Source organism: Erinaceus europaeus, chromosome 7 (assembly GCF_950295315.1).
Source record: "Erinaceus europaeus chromosome 7, mEriEur2.1, whole genome shotgun sequence".
NCBI classification, from domain to species: domain Eukaryota; kingdom Metazoa; phylum Chordata; class Mammalia; order Eulipotyphla; family Erinaceidae; genus Erinaceus; species Erinaceus europaeus.
This window is the reverse complement of record NC_080168.1, coordinates 106,705,695-106,724,293: the sequence shown is the minus strand read 5'-3', so window position 1 is coordinate 106,724,293 and position 18,599 is coordinate 106,705,695. Positions and strand designations below refer to the sequence as shown.

The 18,599-nt window shown below is 39.8% G+C and overlaps 1 protein-coding gene across 45 annotated transcripts in view; it reads right to left on the bottom strand.

The window, feature by feature from the left end:
- Positions 1–18,599, bottom strand: part of R3HDM2 (R3H domain containing 2) — a 165,870-nt gene that overhangs the window by 100,595 nt on the left and 46,676 nt on the right. For 32 of the 45 annotated variants that reach the window (XM_060195066.1, XM_060195063.1, XM_060195086.1 and 29 more), the window contains 2 exons: positions 15,008–15,161; positions 12,119–12,205 (listed from right to left, as the gene is read on the bottom strand). The exons of 10 other annotated variants lie outside the window; for them this stretch is intronic. The gene's annotated coding sequence lies outside the window, so the exon portion shown is untranslated. Of the gene's footprint in view, positions 1–4,445; positions 4,527–12,118; positions 12,206–15,007; positions 15,162–18,599 lie in introns of all 45 variants that reach the window. 3 more of the 45 variants (XM_060195064.1, XM_060195071.1, XM_060195065.1) reach the window with 3 other exon arrangements.

Below are 18,599 nucleotides of genomic sequence, written 5' to 3'. Positions count from 1 at the left end.
GCATAATCTTTGGGATCACTACCTCTACAACTAGTACCAGAAATGAAGGCAAACTGGGGGACTGTTCCCTAACTGCGTAGTCAGTATCACTAGGATTGAGAATTCAGCTGGTTTGGCTGGTGTGGGGTTAAGAAAGGATCATGAGTGATCAGGAAATTGAATTCATATAGGACTAGGCAAGAAGTAGCCTTAAGCAGCTTTCCTACTAGCTTCCACTCTGGAACTTTTATGCTGCCTATCCTCCACCATTCTCCTATCCCCACCAAAGCATCTTAACACCATCAAGTGATCTAAAAAGTAACAGGACAATGAAAGAGTAATACCTCTTAGAAACCATAAAGTTCCTAATGAAATAGTGTCTACTTAGACTTAGATAACCTTCTCACCTACTTCTATTATACGTCCCTCACTCACTCCAAAACTAACCATATCAAAGTAAGGACTGCTAAAGCTGAATAAGGGTAAGACTCTTTAGTCACTATCAGGCCACCCCATCAGCTGGGGCCCTAGTCGGAGAGTCCTGAGATTCCCAAACAAACACGACGGGCCTAGACTTCTGATAGATCCCTTTCTCCATTGTTACTGGTCATCTCTATCAGGAACAACAAAATAGACCCCTTTGTGGGACCCATAGGACCTTGCCCTCATGTGGAGCAACAACGGTAGAGAATGTTCCAACCTCCAAAGGGAGGCTGGACAACATACTCTAATGTTCCACCTGAGGAAGATGGGTCCTAAAATTGGGGCAGCTTGGAACATTCCTACTCATGACCACAGAATGTGAGCTCAGATCTACAGGGATGCAGAGGTCACATAGGCTCCTAAGCTGAATATGGGCCCCAGATCACATCAAATCAATGAGGTTTACAGTCAACAATATTTATACACTTTTCCCATATTTTCCCATCTACTCTTTTCCCTGATCCAGCTTTCTGGTCTGTTGGTATGCTTCTAAATTCTGCTTCTAAGACCCCGTCTGTTTCATTGGTTTAATGCCCCCTGCTTAACACTGTATTCTATTTACATAACCACTGTTAACTAAGCACTGCCCTGCCTCCAGGGCATTGGTTTAATCCTCACTGTTTTGCATGCTTTTTCCTTCTCTCCACTCCCTATCCTACGTACATCCTCTTCTTCAGACCTGACTCTTCCGTCTCAGGATATATAAGGACAAGATTGTGATTAGAGATAGCTTAGATTGCACTGCATTCCACATGAATAAAGACTGAACTGCGTACCACTCAGCCATGAGTTCCTGGTCACCTCTGTCTCCCACCCGCGAAGCTAGCTTGACATAATGGCACCCGAACAGGGACCAGCACCAATGTGGGACCTAACCCGGCCATCCCCCAGAGAAGTAAACTTGGCTACCCATCTGCCATGGGTTGCTTTTCTACTTATGAAGAGGTTTCCCAAAGCTTCTACTCTTTCTTCATGAGACAGTTTCTCTGTCTCTGGAACATTTTGTTCTGGGCAACACTTTTGGTTCCCTGACCGGGAACTTTGGTTCCTTATGACCATGATCGTAGAGCTTGGGAGATGCGTGGAAATTTCTCCTTGGACTTTCTGGACTTCTTCTCTCATGTTTCCCGCGGAGAAGGACTACTCTAACTTGAAGAGCATTCTCCACTACCCTGGCAATCCCCAAAAATGGAGACACATGGTTACTTCTACCCTCCTGTTTCGATTCTTTCTTCGATAGGAAGACGTTTTTAAAAATGAGTGCCTGCAGCAATCCAGCATGAACCATCAGAAGCACCCTTCATGGAATTTCAAAGAGCTTTTTGGACTAGGACGCCCTCTGGGGACTCATGATGCTACATGGTGAGATCTGGATAATCTTGTTCAAGGTAAGAAGCAAAAACTGCCTACAGCTTTTCTCTCGATTCCCCCCTCGTTTTCTCTGAATATCTTAAGTTTGCTGTCTGCTTTCAGTTGCATTTCATAATAGAGTGATTTGAATGACTAAATTTTTGTATGACATTGACTTTACAAAAAAAAAAAATGCTGGATGCAGCCATGATTTCTAGAGACATCCTGAAACAATCCAAAAATTATTTTTTTCTCTTTTGATTTTTTTCTACATCTTGGCATAAATATAAAATGTTTAATCCTGAAAACTGTATGAATATGGGTGGGGTAGATAATATAATGGTTATGCTAATGAGTCTCATGCCTGAGGCTTCTAACCATGGTTCTTCTATTGAGCTTATGCGTTTAAACAACCTTAAAAAGTTTTGTTTCACAAGTAAGTGAATTACAGCTGTCATCTTCACATGAAAAAACATCTGCTCAAATGGAACCCCCAGAAATCCATTTGGACCCCTGTTCTCTGACATTGCCCACAAGATGGCATGACTACAGCAGCCACTCCGAAACCAATGATGTGACCTGGCACAACCTGAAGAAACAGATTCACAGACTCCAAAGCTCACTCTCGACAGAAAAGCAGAATTACAGTGGTTAACTTCCCCATCGAGACAGACGTGCAGCATTTCATCCCCTGGCATTTCATCCGTGGTCATCTGCTTTGGACTGACACTTCTATCAAATTTACTGGCACACCTCTTGGACACTTTACACAACTTTACAACAGTTTCCCTTTATGCTGCTGGGTTTCTCAAAGACTGACCGCAGCAGTGCATGGACTTTGCAGCCAAAGCTTTGGGACTCTATAGGCCATGCTCCCTTGCCTGCAGGCTCTGTTTACAGAAGCAAAAAAACACCCTTTGAGGCATGAAACACCTCCAGAGGCAAGAGATGCCCACAGAGGCAGGAAACGCCCTTTGAGGCATGAGATGCCCCCAGAGGCAAGAAATGCCCTTTCGCCTGATAGGCCTTGCCCTTTGAGGCAGGAAACATCCCCTCAGGCCTTCCCTTGGCATCACACTGGTTCTTGCTGCTCTCTTGTTCTTCCATATCTTCTGCCAGTTCTTTTGAAAATACCTGTACAATGCCGGGCTAGCTTCGTGGACAGGAGACAGACAACCAGGGACTCATGGCTGAGCTGTACGCAGTATCTCTTTATTCATGTGGAACGCTGCACAATCTAAGCCAAGCTAAACTAAACTAAACTATAATCACAATCCTGTCCTTATATATATATATACACTTGCCAAGTAGGGTGTAAACAGGATGTGATGTAGAGAGGGTGGAGAGAAAAGTGACTGGTGCAAATCAGGGTGCACTACGAGAGGGGTGGAGCAAAAAGACATGATGAACCAATGGGGATTAAACCAATGCCCTACAGGCAGGGTAGTGCTTAGTTAACAGTGGTTATGTAAATAGAATACAGTGTTAAGCAGGGGGGGGGATTAAACCAATGAAACAGAAGGGGTTTTAGAAGCAGAATTAGAAGCATACCAACAGTACAATATAGGTTTCTGTTCACCCCACACTCCTGATACTATGGCCACTAGTTAAAAAGAAAGGGGGAAATGTTGGTATGCTTCTAAATTCTGCTTCTAAGACCCCTTCTGTTTCATTGGTTTAATCCCCCCTGCTTAACACTGTATTCTATTTACATAACCACTGTTAACTAAGCACCGCCCTGCCTCCAGGGCATTGGTTTAATCCTCACTGTTTTGCATGCTTTTTCCTTCTCACCACCCCCTATCCTACCTACATCCTCTTCAGAACTGACACTTCTGCCTCAGGATCTATAAGGACAGGATTGTGATTAGAGATAGCTTAGATTGCACTGCGTTTCACATGAATAAAGAGATACTGCTTCCCAGCTCAGCCATGAGTCCCCAGTAGTCTCTCCCGCCCGCGAAGCTAGCCCAACACTGGTCCTTTTTCCAGCCATGACATCATCTCCTCAGCCAATAACTTGGACCCACCTGCATATCAGATTTCAGGCTCAGAAAAAAAAAAAAAAACTAGTATAGCCATGGGCTCTTTTTTCCATCCATGACATCATCTCCCTAGACAATAACTTGGACCCACCTGCATATCAGATTTCAGGCTCAGGAAAAAAAAATACTAGTATAGCCATGGGCTCTTTGGAATATAACTAAAATAGGCCAACTATCTACAAAACAGAGACTACCCAACTCTTCATCTGAACTATTCCAGCCTTTTAGGTTCATGATTAGTCAACAATTTGTTTGGCTCTGTATGTTAACTCTTTTTTTCAGCCACTAGGTTCCAGATGCTAACATGATGTCAACTGGCCTCCCCTGGGCAGATGACCCCACCAACATGTCCTGGAGCCCCACTTCCCCAGAACCCCACCCTACTAGGGAAAGAAAGAGACAGGCTGGGAGTATGGATCGACTTGTCAATGCCTCTGTTCAGCAGGGAAGCAGAGAAAAAGCACAAGGAAATCATAGTAAATTTTTCCCAGTTCAACTTGACTGACTCACACCAAAGTAGTAGTAGAATAACTATAATACAAAATGTGTCAAAAAGAATAACCATGGGGATGCTTAGAATGAACTCACATTTACTTGCTTCTAATCCAAAATGAGCTGTAAGCCTAGAGTCATAAATGTACACTATGTGACAATCTCAGAACAAAATACCTAGGAGAAACAAACAAGAAGAGAAACAAGCATCAAAGTCTTTAATGCCCATAATTTCATTAAAAGTAATCTGAAAAAAAATACACAACTATGTTCACTGCAGCACTATTTAGAATAGTCAAAATATGTAAACAACCCAAGCATTACAGTACAGTTGAGCAGACAAAGAAGCCGTGGTAATATACATAATGAAGTACTACTCAGCCTATAGTGAACAATGAAATCTTGCTTTTTGTTACAACATAGATGGAACTGAAGATAGTCAAGAAGCTAAGTGAAGGAGCCGAGTGGTGGCACACCTGGTTGAGCGCACATGTTACAGTGTGCAAGGTCCCAGGTTTGAGCCCCTGGTCCCCACCTGCAGGGGGAAAGCTTCACAAATGGTGAAGTAGTGGTGCAGGTATCTCTCTGTCTCTCTCCCTATCTGTCACCCCCTTCTCTCTCCATTTCTGGCTGTCTCTATCTAATAAATAAAGATTAAAAAAAGAAGAAGAAGCTTAGTGAAATAAGTCATAACAAGGAAAATACCAGATGATCTCACTATTATGTCAGGGATAAACAAAAAACCCCTTTAGGATTCTAACTGGAGAACTGAAGTTACCAAAGCAGAAAGGGGAAAAAGTGAGGGGGGGGGTGCAGAGGGTGTTCAATACACTGTAATGGATGAATATTGATACACTGATGATGGACATGGTGTGGTAACATATATTTTGAAGAGGTATGAAAGTGTACCCCAAAAACATATACAGTCCTGTAAAACAATATTATTAACACAATGAAAACTAAAGTACCAAGTATCCAGGTCACATTTATAATTAATATATAATATTAAGCTTTTCATAGAAATACCTCCTTTGCCTCTCCTAAATATACATCAATACAACAACTATAAAAAAGTAAATAAAATAAATAAATTATGCAGCTATCAAGAACAATGAACCCACCTTCTCTGACCCATCTTGGACAGAGCTAGAAGGAATTATGTTAAGTGAGCTAAGTCAGAAAGATAAAGATGAGTATGGGATGATCCCACTCATCAACAAAAGTTGAGGAAGAAGATCTGAAAGGGAAACTAAAAGCAGGACGTGACCAAATTGTAAGTAGGGCACCAAAGTAAAAACCCTGTGGTGAGGGGTAGACATGCAGCTTCCTGGGCCAGTGGGGGGTGGGAGTAGGTGGGAGGGATGGGTCACAGTCTTTTGGTGGTGGGAATGGTGTTTATGTACACTCCTAGCAAAATGTAGTCATATAAATCACTAGTTAATTAATACGAGAGGGGGAAAATTAATTGTATGTCTCGAAGTTTTTTAAAACACAGACTGAATCTTTTTAATATATAGGCTGTGTATTTGATATGCGGACTCTCTCAAAAGCCTAGACCAAGTAGATCAGAAGCATCCAATAGCACAGCTATTTATAAGATACTGGGTACTGTACAGCAAACCATAACAAAAGGACTTTTCAAAGTTAACCCAATTGCCAAATAATGTGACGATAACATTAACTATCGATTGTCTTTTTGAACCCTAAGACAGCAGGAACCTCACATCTCCACTATAGAGCCTCTACTTCCCCCAGTCCTGGAACCCTTGGATAGGGCCCACTTTCCCGTATGCCTCTCCCAATCCATATCAAATAATATTGCATCTGCTGATCACAACCTAACCAAAGCAACGATGGCCATCTCAACATGCTTCACTTCAGACTGTGTCCAGAGACTTCATGTGTGGAATGACAACCCTTCAGCTTCATGACTCGGGTGAGACCTTTCCTTTCACAGTATACTCTAATTCCATCTCAGGTGGTTCACTTTCCAACAAAGTCCCAAAACCTAGATATACACCACTTTCTGTGAGAGAGAGCATATGTTTACACGTATCCATAAACTACTGCAAAATATATACCTGAAAGCAGAAGTACACTAGAGTTTGCAGTGAGTATCCCCCTAACACTTCCTCTCCACTATTCCAAGCTTTGGGTCCATGATTGCTCAACAATTTGTTTGGCTTTGTATGTTAACTCTCTTTTCAGTCACCAGGTTCCAGATGTCATCAGGATGCTGGCCAGGCTTCCCTGGACTGAAGACCCCACCAATGTGTCCTGGAGCTCCGCTTCCCCAGAGACCCACCCTACTAGGGAAAGAGAGAGGCAGACTGGGAGTATGGACCGACCAGTCAATGCCCATGTTCAGCGGGGAAGCAATTACAGAAGCCAGACCTTCTACCTTCTGCAACCCACAATGACCCTGGGTCCATGCTCCCAGAGGGATAGAGAGTGGGAAAGCTATCAGGGGAGGGGGTGGGATATGGAGATTGGGTAGTGGGAATTGTGTGGAGTTGTACCCCTCCTACCCTATGGTTTTGTTAATTAATCCTTTCTTAAATAAAAAAAATAAATAAAAATAAATAAAATAAATAAATTCCATCACAAAAATAAGCATGGGGCAGAGCAGTGGTATACCCTGTTGAGCACACACATCAGCATGTACAAGGACCAGGATTCAAACCCCAGCTCCCCACCAGAAGGGGGGAGATTTCATAAGCAGTGAAGTAAGTCTGCAGCTTATCTGTTTTTCTCTCTCTGTGCCTCTCCCTCCCCTCTCAATTTCTTCTGTCCTGTCAAATAAAAGAGAAAGAAATAAGCATTGCATAATCTCTATCCCTAGAAAAAATGTAAAGGAAGGACGTGGCATAAGTCCTCTTTTACCCACTGAAGCCAAAACAAAATAGCAATAATCTGTGTTACCTCACAATAGATCACGGACTGTGACCTGTCCTCACACTACCTTGCAGTCTTCCCAGGATAGACTAGTGGGATTTAGCATGAACCAAATATGTCAACCAAACTGAAGAGAGACACGTGGGTTCTAATGAGCAGTGGTGAGAAAAAATAGTGCTTCATTCAGCGCCAAACAATGATAAATAATTCAGGAAAAGAACTGCCACAATATAGAACATAGCAGCAGGATTTAAAAATAGACCATAGGCTACAGAGACTAGGTGGAGAAATCAGGAGTCAGAGAAAACGGATTTATGTCAACAAATCTCCAAGTCTTTTACAATACAGAATGCTGCTAAAAACTGTCACTAAAAACATATGCCAGAATTCTGATGCCCTTTTTCAAAAACAAGTATTTTTAAGGATTTGGCAAAATTGGTAACAAGAAAGCTAATAAACAATAGTACTATTTGGCAATAAAAGGTATCATAGAAAAAAGGGTGTGTGTGTAATAAAAATGGAGTTAGCTTAAGATCCAGCAATATCACTCTTAGGCATTTAGCCAGTGGATATTCAAGTACGAATTCAAAGAGACTTATGCACCCCTATGTTTATAGCTGCATTATTCACAACAGCCAAAGAGTGAAAGCAGCCTAAATGCCCATCATCAGAAGACTGGCTAAAGAAGTTATGGGATATATAGTGCATGGAATACTACTCTGCAATAAAAAAAAAAATTAAAAAATGGTAACATGATGGCAGAGGAGGACCTAGTGGGGGTTATATTGTTATGTGAAAATGTTATGCATGTACAAACTATTATATTTTACTGTCGACTATAAACCAGTAATCCCTTAATGAAGAAATAAAAAAAAATGATATTGAATCCTTTGGGACAAAATGGATAGAACTAGAGGTGACTAGGTTTAGTGAAATAAGAGATGAAAGACAACTACCAGATGATCTGACTCTTATGTGGAATCTGAAGATCTTATTTACATAAACTCGCCCCCCCCCCCAAATCCAAAAACAGAAACAAGCAAATTATTTCTAAGACTTGTGAAAAGTATGGTGGTTATCTTTGGGAGGTAGGAGGATCGGGATATAGAACTCTAGTGGTGGGTGTGGTATGAAGCTATACATTGTAATCTTATAATCTTGTAACAAACTATTAATAAGAAATTTTTTAAAAAAATAAAATAATAATAAAATTTCATCAAAATAAAATAATGCCTTTGAGCGGGAGTAGATTAGCATAATGGTTATGAAAACAGACTGTCATGCCGGAGGCTCCGAAATCCTAGGTTCAATCTCCACCCTCCCCAATACCACCACCATACAACAGAACTGATCAATGTTCTGGTAAAAAAAAAAAAAAAAAAAAGAATGCCTTTGTAGGGGAAGAAAGGTGTGTACATGTGAATTCGTGTACATGTGTGTGGTGCCAAATAATAACCCAGGGCTCCATCATACATGTGTGATAATGCCAAGTAATTTCCCAATTTTTCTCTTCCTTTTTTCTCACCCCCACCCCCACCCCGCCACCTCCACCCCAGAACACTGCTCAGCATTAGCTTATGTTGGTACAAGGGACTGAATCTGGGACTTGGAAGCCTCAGGCTTGAGAGTCTATTTGTATAACCATTATGCTATCTAAACCCCCCCAACCTCTTTTTTTTTTATGGGAGAGGAGGGGAAGGGAGGAGAAGAGAAGAGGTGAACAGAAAAGAAATACCCCAGTACCATCTACTACCCATGGAGCTGCCACGTGATTCTGAGGCTCCAATTCAGGTCCTACACAAAATGGTCCCAAAGAAGCTATCTCCTAGATGAAAAAAAAAAGTTTTTAAGAAAAAAAAAAAAAAGTGGGAGAGATAGCATAATGGTTATGCAAAAGACGTTCATGCCTGAGGTTACAAAGTCCCAGGTTCAATTCCACACACCACCATAACTTGAGTTAGGCAGTGTTCTGGTAAAAAAATAAAATAAAATTAATAATATATATTTTTTTAATTTTTTATTTATTTTCCCTTTTGTTGCCCTTGTTGCTTTTCATTGTTGTTTCATTGTAGTTATTATTGTTATTATTGATGTCATTGTAGTTAGATAGGACAGAGAGAAATGGAGAGAGGAGGGGAAGACAGAGAGGGGGAGAGAAAGATAGACACCTGCAGACCTGCTTCACCGCCTGTGAAGCGACTCCCCTGCAGGTGGGGAGCCGGGGGCTGGAACCGGGATCCTTACGCTGGTCCTTGAGCTTTGCACTACATGTGCTTAACCTGCTATGCCACCACCCGACTCCCATAAAATTAATAATATTTTAAAAAGAAAAAACTAACAGGTTAAAGTTCAATTTTTCATATCACCAGGTTCTAGGTATAACATTAATGTAAACTTTCACTTTCTAATTATATCTCTATGATTAATGTAGAAAGAACTCAACATTTTTGTATTCATTTTTCATCTCTAACAGGTCTAATCATGCAATAAATGTGAACTCAATTTTCTCACCTATTAATAAAATAGTATGGAAACTGAACAGAAGCCAAAATTATGTTCTTATCATTTTTAAATTAAAACCCCAAGTCTGACAGAATTGATGAGGTTATAATTAAATGAGGATAGTCTAAGATTCTGCATGTGCATCGTGCAGGCTGTATCTTACTAAAGAATATTTCAAGAATGGGGTCTGATGAAGAGTGGGGCTGGGCAGTCAATCTGAAGATCTGTGTACTCAGACTATAAGAAAATGACTAGAGCCCAGATGTATTCAACAAACTCAAAATGTGTGTGGGGCTGGAGAGACAGCTTATGGTATAGGGCATCTGGAATAAGATGAATTTCCTTTCAATTCTTAAATTCTCTAGATTTGAAGGCTAGACACTAAAAACAGCATTTTCAAAGGAGAAACTGACTCACTTGCTTAGAACACAGTCCACCTAATACACTCATTTAGGCATAGCATAATCAGCTCCTTCACTTATCACAGCAGTCATCAACCACATCGCTCTGTAAATCCATGCTTTCTTACTATTGAGGACAGACAGCTGGAGCTGAGTTGGAGTTGTAGTTAGTACCACCCTTGGTGCCTCATTTGCATTTTAAATAGACCCATACTGAACTCCCACCCCATCTGACCTGCCTTATTCCCTTAGGACAAGATGTTGGTTGAAACAAGGGGACAGACTCTACCCAGAAACTCCTAACTATGCTCTGGATCCCAGATTCTCAGCCTGAGCAAACCCAAATTCACCTCCAGGACCTGCAGTGGCTCTCTTCTCAAACTCTGTGCTCCAACAGACAATACCTACTGTCATTTCATTAAGGCATCACTGTCTTAATGACAGGGGAAGGGACAGCTGATGAGACAGGGATAGATGGAGACTATATTTAAATATCTTTGCACTATCCCATCTTTGTTTCAGAACTTTGAGGAGTCAAGAATTCTATGTCTTCTGAGTCAAAGTAGAAGAAAAATCAGTTCTAACAGCTTTTTATTAAATTTTGATTTATACCTAAATATTAGGACATACAGAATAGGGTAGGGGTAGATAGCATAATGGCTATGCAATGAGACTTTCATGCCTGAGGCTTCCAAGTCCCAAGTTCAATTCCCCCCTCCACCACCACAAGCCAGAGCTGAACAGTGCTCTGGTAAAAAAAAAAAAAAAAAAAGTAAAACAGAGCTTTTTAATTATTAAAAAAGATTCACATTAAAAAAGACATATAGCATATGCTTCCATTCATGCTTTTGCCCTGAGATTTCAAACTGCTAGAAGCAGACCTATTGTAGCCCAATTATATAACAGCTGAGTGATCATAAATGTCTAACTACAACTAGAAGCCTCACTTTACTGACCTATGAAACTATTAGTTAAAATATCTTTCATAAGATTTTATGTAATTGAAATAATTTAATACAACTAAAGAAGTTCCAAAATAATTTTCAGCATGCCTAATACAAAGCAAATCTCTAACAGATTGAAGCTATAAGTGCATGTTTTGCTATCACTTTCCTTCCTGGTATGGGGGGACAAATAGTACAAAGAGGCACCCAGAAAAAAAAAAGAGTTAATTTCAGACAAATAACTAAAACACAACCATTTATAGATATCTTTTTTGTTTTTTGGATAGGACAGAGAGAAATTGAGAGAGGAGGGAAAGACAGAGAGGGAGAGAGGAAAATAGACAGCTGCAGGGCCAGGTGGTGGCACACTTGGTTGAGCACACGTTATAGTGCACAAGGCCCCAGGTTGGAGCTCCCGGCCCCCACCTGCAGGGGGAAAGCTTCACAAGTGGTGAAGTAGGGCTGCAGATGTCTCTCTGTCTCTCTCCCTCTCTATCTCCCCCTTTCCTCTTAATTTCTGGCTGTCTCTATTCAATAAACAAATAAAGATAATAAAAAAAATGGTAGACAGCTGTAGACCTGCTTAACTACTTGTGAGGTGACTTTCCTGCAGGTGTGGAGCTAGGGGCTTAAACTGGGATCCTTGTGTGGGTACTTGCACTTCGTACTATGTGCACTTAACCGGTGTGCTACCACCCAACCCCTCCAGGATGTCATTTTAAAGATTTCTATCAATGATTCCAACAGAGACCTGCTGCTGCTATTTTTCTTATAACTACTTCTTACACAAATATGTGTGCTGTTTCTTTTTTAAAAAAATATTTATTTATTTATTTATTCCCTTTTGTTGCCCTTGTTGTTTTATTGTTGTAGTTACTATTGTTGTTGTTATGTGTGCTGTTTCTATAACTATGGAAGGAGATGAAGGTTAGCTAAATTTGTTTTGATAATCATTTCTCAATATATGTGTGTCAAATCATTATACAGTATACCTTAAACTTATACACAATTATATGTCAATTATTACCTCAATAAAAGGGAAAAATGCAAGGTCTATAAAGGGTAGGACTTGTCCTTTTTCTTCATTGTGATATCCCTTACTTTCAGACAGTTCCTGGCACAACAAATAAGCATTTATTATTAAACCATCAAATAAAAAAGGCAAGTAAAGAGTGATTATCCGGCACTCTACAATTAATATAATATGCAAGCAAACCCATAACAACCAGAAAATAGATTACTTATGTATGGCTACTACATTTAGTTGCTCTCTCTAATTTTAGAAGTTTCCTTTTAAAATGGAAGTAATGAATACATTAATATATATATATGTATACTTTTAATACCAGAGCTTTGGCTTATGGTGGTGCAGGAGATTGAACCTAGGGCTTTGTAGCCTCAGGTATGAGGGTCTCTTAGACTAACCACTATGCTATCTTCCCTGCCCCAGATGACTTTAATATGGAAACATTTCCCTTTTTTCAACTTTACTTCCTTGCCTGCCAGCATAGGGATATTAATACTCAGTTATTTCATACCTAATCCTCCTATCAGAGTTATGAAATAACTTAGTACCAAATATGTGATATAGTAGAAAGAAATCCCTAAGAGGCCAGAGAGAGTTCACCATATACGGCACGTGGCTCATCATACATAGGGCTCAAACCCTGGCACCACATGGGAGATGCTAAGACACCAGAGGAAGCTTCAGTGTTGTGATATCTCTCCTTTCCCACCTCTCTATCTGAATGAAAAAATGAGCTGGAGAAGTGAAACTGCATACACCTACTCCATTAGAAAGAGGGGGGAGGGATCCTTAAAAGAACAGATTAAGAAAAACATAACTTTCTGCACGACTTCTTTTTTATCATTTTTATTGGGAGGGTAGCAGTTTATAGTGCAGTCACTGCCACATGGGTACAATTTCTCATCTCCCTGTAAAAGTTCTCTGCAGAACACTCTTGCATAAATCATTTCTATCAATTAAGACCTCAAATTAAGTCTACAAGATATATTCCACTCTTCATCATACTCTCAAAAATATATTATGGTTTTCAGATTTCCTTAATCAATGCATTTATCTCTCAGGTAAATGTTCATTTCCAAACTAACAGTTAGAATAGTGTGGCAAAAGTAGGTCATTTAGCATCAAATCTATTCTCAGACTGAATGACCCTGACAACAATATAAATGATACTTTCAAGCAGATAGAAAGATGGCTGATATACAGCTCAGCATTACAGCCTGCATAACTAAGGATTAAAAGTTAATTGACATGGGGCAGGCAGATGGCTACCCTATAGCATATACACTACCATGAATGAGAACCTGGATTTGAGCCCCTGTTGCCACATCATGAAGCACTTGCAAAGAGCAAGCTTCAGAAGCCGTGGAACACTGTTGTGCTGTCTTTCTTTCTGTCTTCACCTTGCACCAACCCCCACCCCCATCTCTAGCTCTCACATTCTAAGGAAAAAAAAAAAGTCTGCCAGGAACAATGGAATCATATGCACAGAGCTGCACTGATAACCCTGGTGGCAACAACAAAAAAGTATTACCAAAGGAAACATATTGCAGGTGTGCATTCTGTATCACACAGATTCCAAAACAAGTCTTACTTATGTAAGGGCTTATTTTATTTTAATAAGAATGCATTCTTTTTTTCTAAAGAATTTATTTATTTACTCATGAGAAATGAGAGGAAGAACCAGACATCACTCTGGTACATGTGCTGCAGGGGATTGAACTCAAGACCTCATGGCTGAGAATCCAATACTTTATCCACTGCGCCACCTCCCGGACCACAGAATGCATTCTTCATATTGGTCTGATTTTGAAACACATTTACAACATAATGCATCATCTTAAAAGAAAACTGCTCTTGGTGATCTCAAGACACTATCAGAAAAGTATAAGTAGTGGTCTGGGAGATGACACAGTGGATAAGGTACGAGGTCCCAAGTTCAATCCCCAGCAGCACATGTACCAGAGTGATGTCTGGTTCCTTCTTGCTGTCCTCCTATCTTTCTCATTAATAAATAAATAAAATCTTTAAAGAAAGGAAAAGAAAAAAGATAAGTATGATATTCCTGAGCACTGGCACAAGAAGCTCCTTCTATCCCTTAAATGCCCTGGATGTAGATGGAATAACATATCTCCTGGCTCAACAAAATTCAAAGATTTCCCTTTCTTCCTTCCTTCCTTCCTTTCTTTTTCTTTCTTTCTTTTTTTTTTTTTTTTTTTTTTACCAGAGCATTGCTCAGCTTTGGCTTATGGTGGTACAGGAGACTGAACCTGGGACTTTGGAGCCTCAGGTACGAGAGTCTCTATGCATAATCATTATGCTATCTACCCCTGCCCCTAAAGCTTTCTTTAACAACAGCAACAACAACAACAACAAAAAAGCCACAAAAGTTGCCAAGTTCTAACATCTTTTTCTAGACCAAAAATACGAAGCTATAAATGTCTAGAAATGCTTAAAGGTATGTAATTACTCAAGCTAATTAGCATTCTCAAAATTAAACATTGACTGTAGTACTCAAAGGGCTGGGGTGCAGAAAATATGTATGAGCAAAAGAATTCCATCAAAGAGATAAAGTTCAAATGCATCTTTCTAATTAATAAATAAAATAATTCTGGGTGACCAATATAATTGGATGGGAGGGGGAGAAAGTATCAATCTCACACATATCAACTAGCATGTGAAACTTGTTGCTATTATTAACTGAAAAGGTGGCAACTAGGCAGGAAGCTCAAAACTGGTAATTGTTTCGTAATAACAGTAACAGATTCCTTCATTTATACCAAAAAGAGGTCTGAATAAAATAACACACATTCTAAAAAAATCTATACCAAACCATTTTTCCTGTAAGATCATCACATCCACCATATAGATTTACCTTTAATCCTGACTTACCTTTTATCCTAACAAATAATTTAACTATGGGGTCTTGAGTAAAGAAGTTTCAGTATTCTGTACAACATAGTTTTTAGAGAATTGATTTCCAGCTCTGTCATTTATGTGATCTTGGGCAAGTTACTTAATCATTTGGTGTTTCGGTTTCCCTTATCTGTAAAACAAAGGTAACAGCAACTATCTCATGGGGGCTGCAAAGATTAAATTGTTAATATACAAACAAAATACACAGATACATGAACAGATTTTAAAATGTTAGTTTTTGTTTTTTAATGTTCTTTAGTTTTCTCAACAAATTTGCGTTCACATTTTTAAATCCTGGAAACAGTGTGAACTGTTTATGGTTCCTCAGAAACTAAAGAAACTGCTTGTGTAGAATGAGCAGAATAAATTAGAGTGACCTAAGAATTTAAGACCTTAGAATTTTAAAGTCCCCTGGCAAAGTTCACTAGACAGGGCATATGCATTGCCATGTGTGTGATCCAAGTGCAAGTCCTAGCATATATGGCAAGTGCCACAGTACAAGGGCAGTGCCGAATGCTGCGGTGTCTCTCCCTCCTCCCTTCTCTCTCCCTGTTTATCTAAATGAAAGAGTTGACCCAGAAACAGTGAAATCATACATGTGTCAGCTCCTGGCTCAATATATACATATATATTTTTTAAGCTCCTCAATACATTTTCCTCTTAAAGACAAATAGAAATCTAGTATTCCTGTACAGAGGTATAAAGTTTCCTTCCTGTGACTAGAATGAAAATCATCAGTGCATAAAACAAACAAGTAAATTATAATGTATTATGTTAAGTGCTAGCTAGAGCTGTTCACAGGTTAAAAGGGAATAGAAGAAGCAGGCATCTAAGTCACACTGGGAGAAAGGCTTCCAGAGGAGGTGATGTTAAGACTAAATCTCAAGTACAGTTTTTAGCCAAATAGAAAAGTGGAGAGGAAAAAAAAGTGGAGAAACAAACCTAGATTCCAAATTTATTAGCTAATCACTTGAAAAAAGTTACCTGATGTCTACAAGTCTCAGCTTTGTGTCTATAAAGTTTTGGAATGACAGAAATATTTTTCAGAAGACTGAAAATTAAGCAAGATAACATATAAAAAGTAGTATTGATAGAACAGTGCCAAGAAGATAGTGTGAACTCAAAAAACAGGTAAATACATATTTTTTTAAGTTTTTAAATATTTATTCCCTTTTGTTACCCTTGTTTTTTATTGTTGTAGTTGTTATTGTTGTTACTGATGTCGTCGTTGTTGGATAGGACAGAAAGAAATGGAGAGAGGAGGGGAAGACAGAAAAGGGGACAGAAAGAGAGACACCTGCAGACCTGCTTCACCCCCTGTGAAGCGACTCCCCTGCAGGTGCGGAGCCAGGGGCTCGAACCCGGATCCTTATGCCGGTCCCTGCACTTTGTGCCACCTGTGCTTAACCCTCTGCGTTATCGCTCGACTCCCACCCCCCACCCCCCCAGCACTGCTCAGCTCTGGTAGTGTGGGGCTGAACCTAAGACTTCAGAGCCTCAAGCATGAGTCTATTTGCATAATCATTATGCTATCTACCCCTGACCAAACAATAATTTTTTTAAACATAGATGTGTGTCATCATAACGCTTTCTCAGAATTGCAAGTATAATATTAAAAAGCTACAGTATAAGGTACTCACATAAAAGTGGTCTGAGAAGCAGCAAGGAGTTAGAGGAAACAAGATCATAAAATATCCTGCATTGGGGGTCAGGCGGTATAGTGCAGCGGATTGAGCGCACGTGGCGCAAAGCGCAGGGACCGGCATAACCTCTTCCAGTCACCACACATATCTCCTATGTCACAGTCTTTAAAAAAAAATTTATTGGGGAGTTGGGCGGTAGCGCTGCGGGTTAAGGGCACATAGCGCAAAGTGCAAGGACGGGCTTAAGGATCCCAGTTCCAGCCATCCACACACCCCCCCGTGTGGTGACTGGAAGATAGTTTCATGGATTCTAGAAGGTCAAATATTTTTATGAAATACTAAAACCTTGTTTCCCCTTTTCATTCTCATGTACTCATGAACATACAATAGTGTTTTCTTGAAATTGCATCATATGTAATATAATTAACTAAATGAAAACAAAGACATGAGAATTTACTTGTTTTGTTAACCGCAAAACTAGAGTTGCAAAAATGAAAAAAAAAAAGACACATTTTTACTAAATTTTGTTGTTAGCTCTTTTGGAAGTTTTGTTTAATATTGTTCTTATGGGAGCTGGGTGGTGGCGCACCTGGTTGAACACTCAGCTGAGTGCACCCATTACTATGTGTAAGGAGCCAGGTTTGAGCCCACACACCCCACACTCCCCACATGTATGAGCACACTTCACAATCACTGAAGCAGGTCTGCTGGTGTCTATCTTTCTCCCTCTCTATCTCCTTCTCCTCTCTCAACTTCCCTCTGTCCTATCAAAATAAAAAGAGAAAAAAAGAAGGAAAAAATGGCTGCTGGGAGCAGTGATTGATAGTGCCAGCAACAAACCCCAGCAATAACCCTGGTCACACACACACTGTACACGCAAAAGGTTCTTATGTTATTTTATAAAGAGTCACTATCTTTTTAAGTCAATTAATAAATGTATTTTTAATTTCTTGGGTTCAATTTACAATACATCAATACTGATAAATATAACCTCCATGAACAGGGCTGGGGAGATAACACAGTGGTTATGCAAAAGACCTTCATGCATGAGACTCAGGTCCCAGGTTCAATCCCCAGCCCCAACATAAGCCAGAGCTGAGAAGTGCTCTGGTAAAATTAATTGATTAATTAATTAAAAGTAAACAAAAAAAGAGACATGAATAATTTTTAAAAGTATAAAGAGATTCTGGTACCAAAAAATTTGAAAGCAACTGGGGTGAATGATATCTCCACTCTTGAGATAGTAATACTTAAGAAACAAGTTTGAAAAGAAAGATTATAGTATTCTGTTTAAACATGGTAAATGTTATATGACCATGGGCTGACAAAACCAAAATGTTCAGTAGGTAGTTCCACCAATGAGACTGGGTATCTAGACAATCAAACTGCCAGAAATTGAAACTTTGGCTTTCAAGTGGAGAGTACAAGATAAGAACAAGATAAGCAACAGAAAAGGCTAGGGAGGAGGGCAGAGGTCTCAGAACACACCGACATTTAGAGAAAAAAGAAGAGAGAATAGACCCCACATAGAGAAAAAAGTAAAAGTTGTAAAAATTAATAACAGCATGGTCTAGTAGGTGGCACAGTGGATAAAGCATTGGACTCTCAAGCATAAGGTCCTGAGTTCGAACCCTGGCAGCACATGTACCAGAGTGATGTCTGGTTCTTTCTCTCTCTTCCTATCCCTAATTGATAAATAAAATAAAATAAAATAAATAACAGCATCTTTTCTAAGAACACCATGAATAGATGATGAGGAAAGCAAGGTAGAAGGTGAGTCAAGGTGAGGAGCAGCAGGAATTGGAATGGGAAGCCTACTAGCGGCTTTCACAGAGACTCTGGCTTTGGTCTAGGACATGGGTTTTTGCCCAGCTCACAGAACTCAGAGGCAAAACCAAGGACACAAAGTAAATGCCCACAACCAA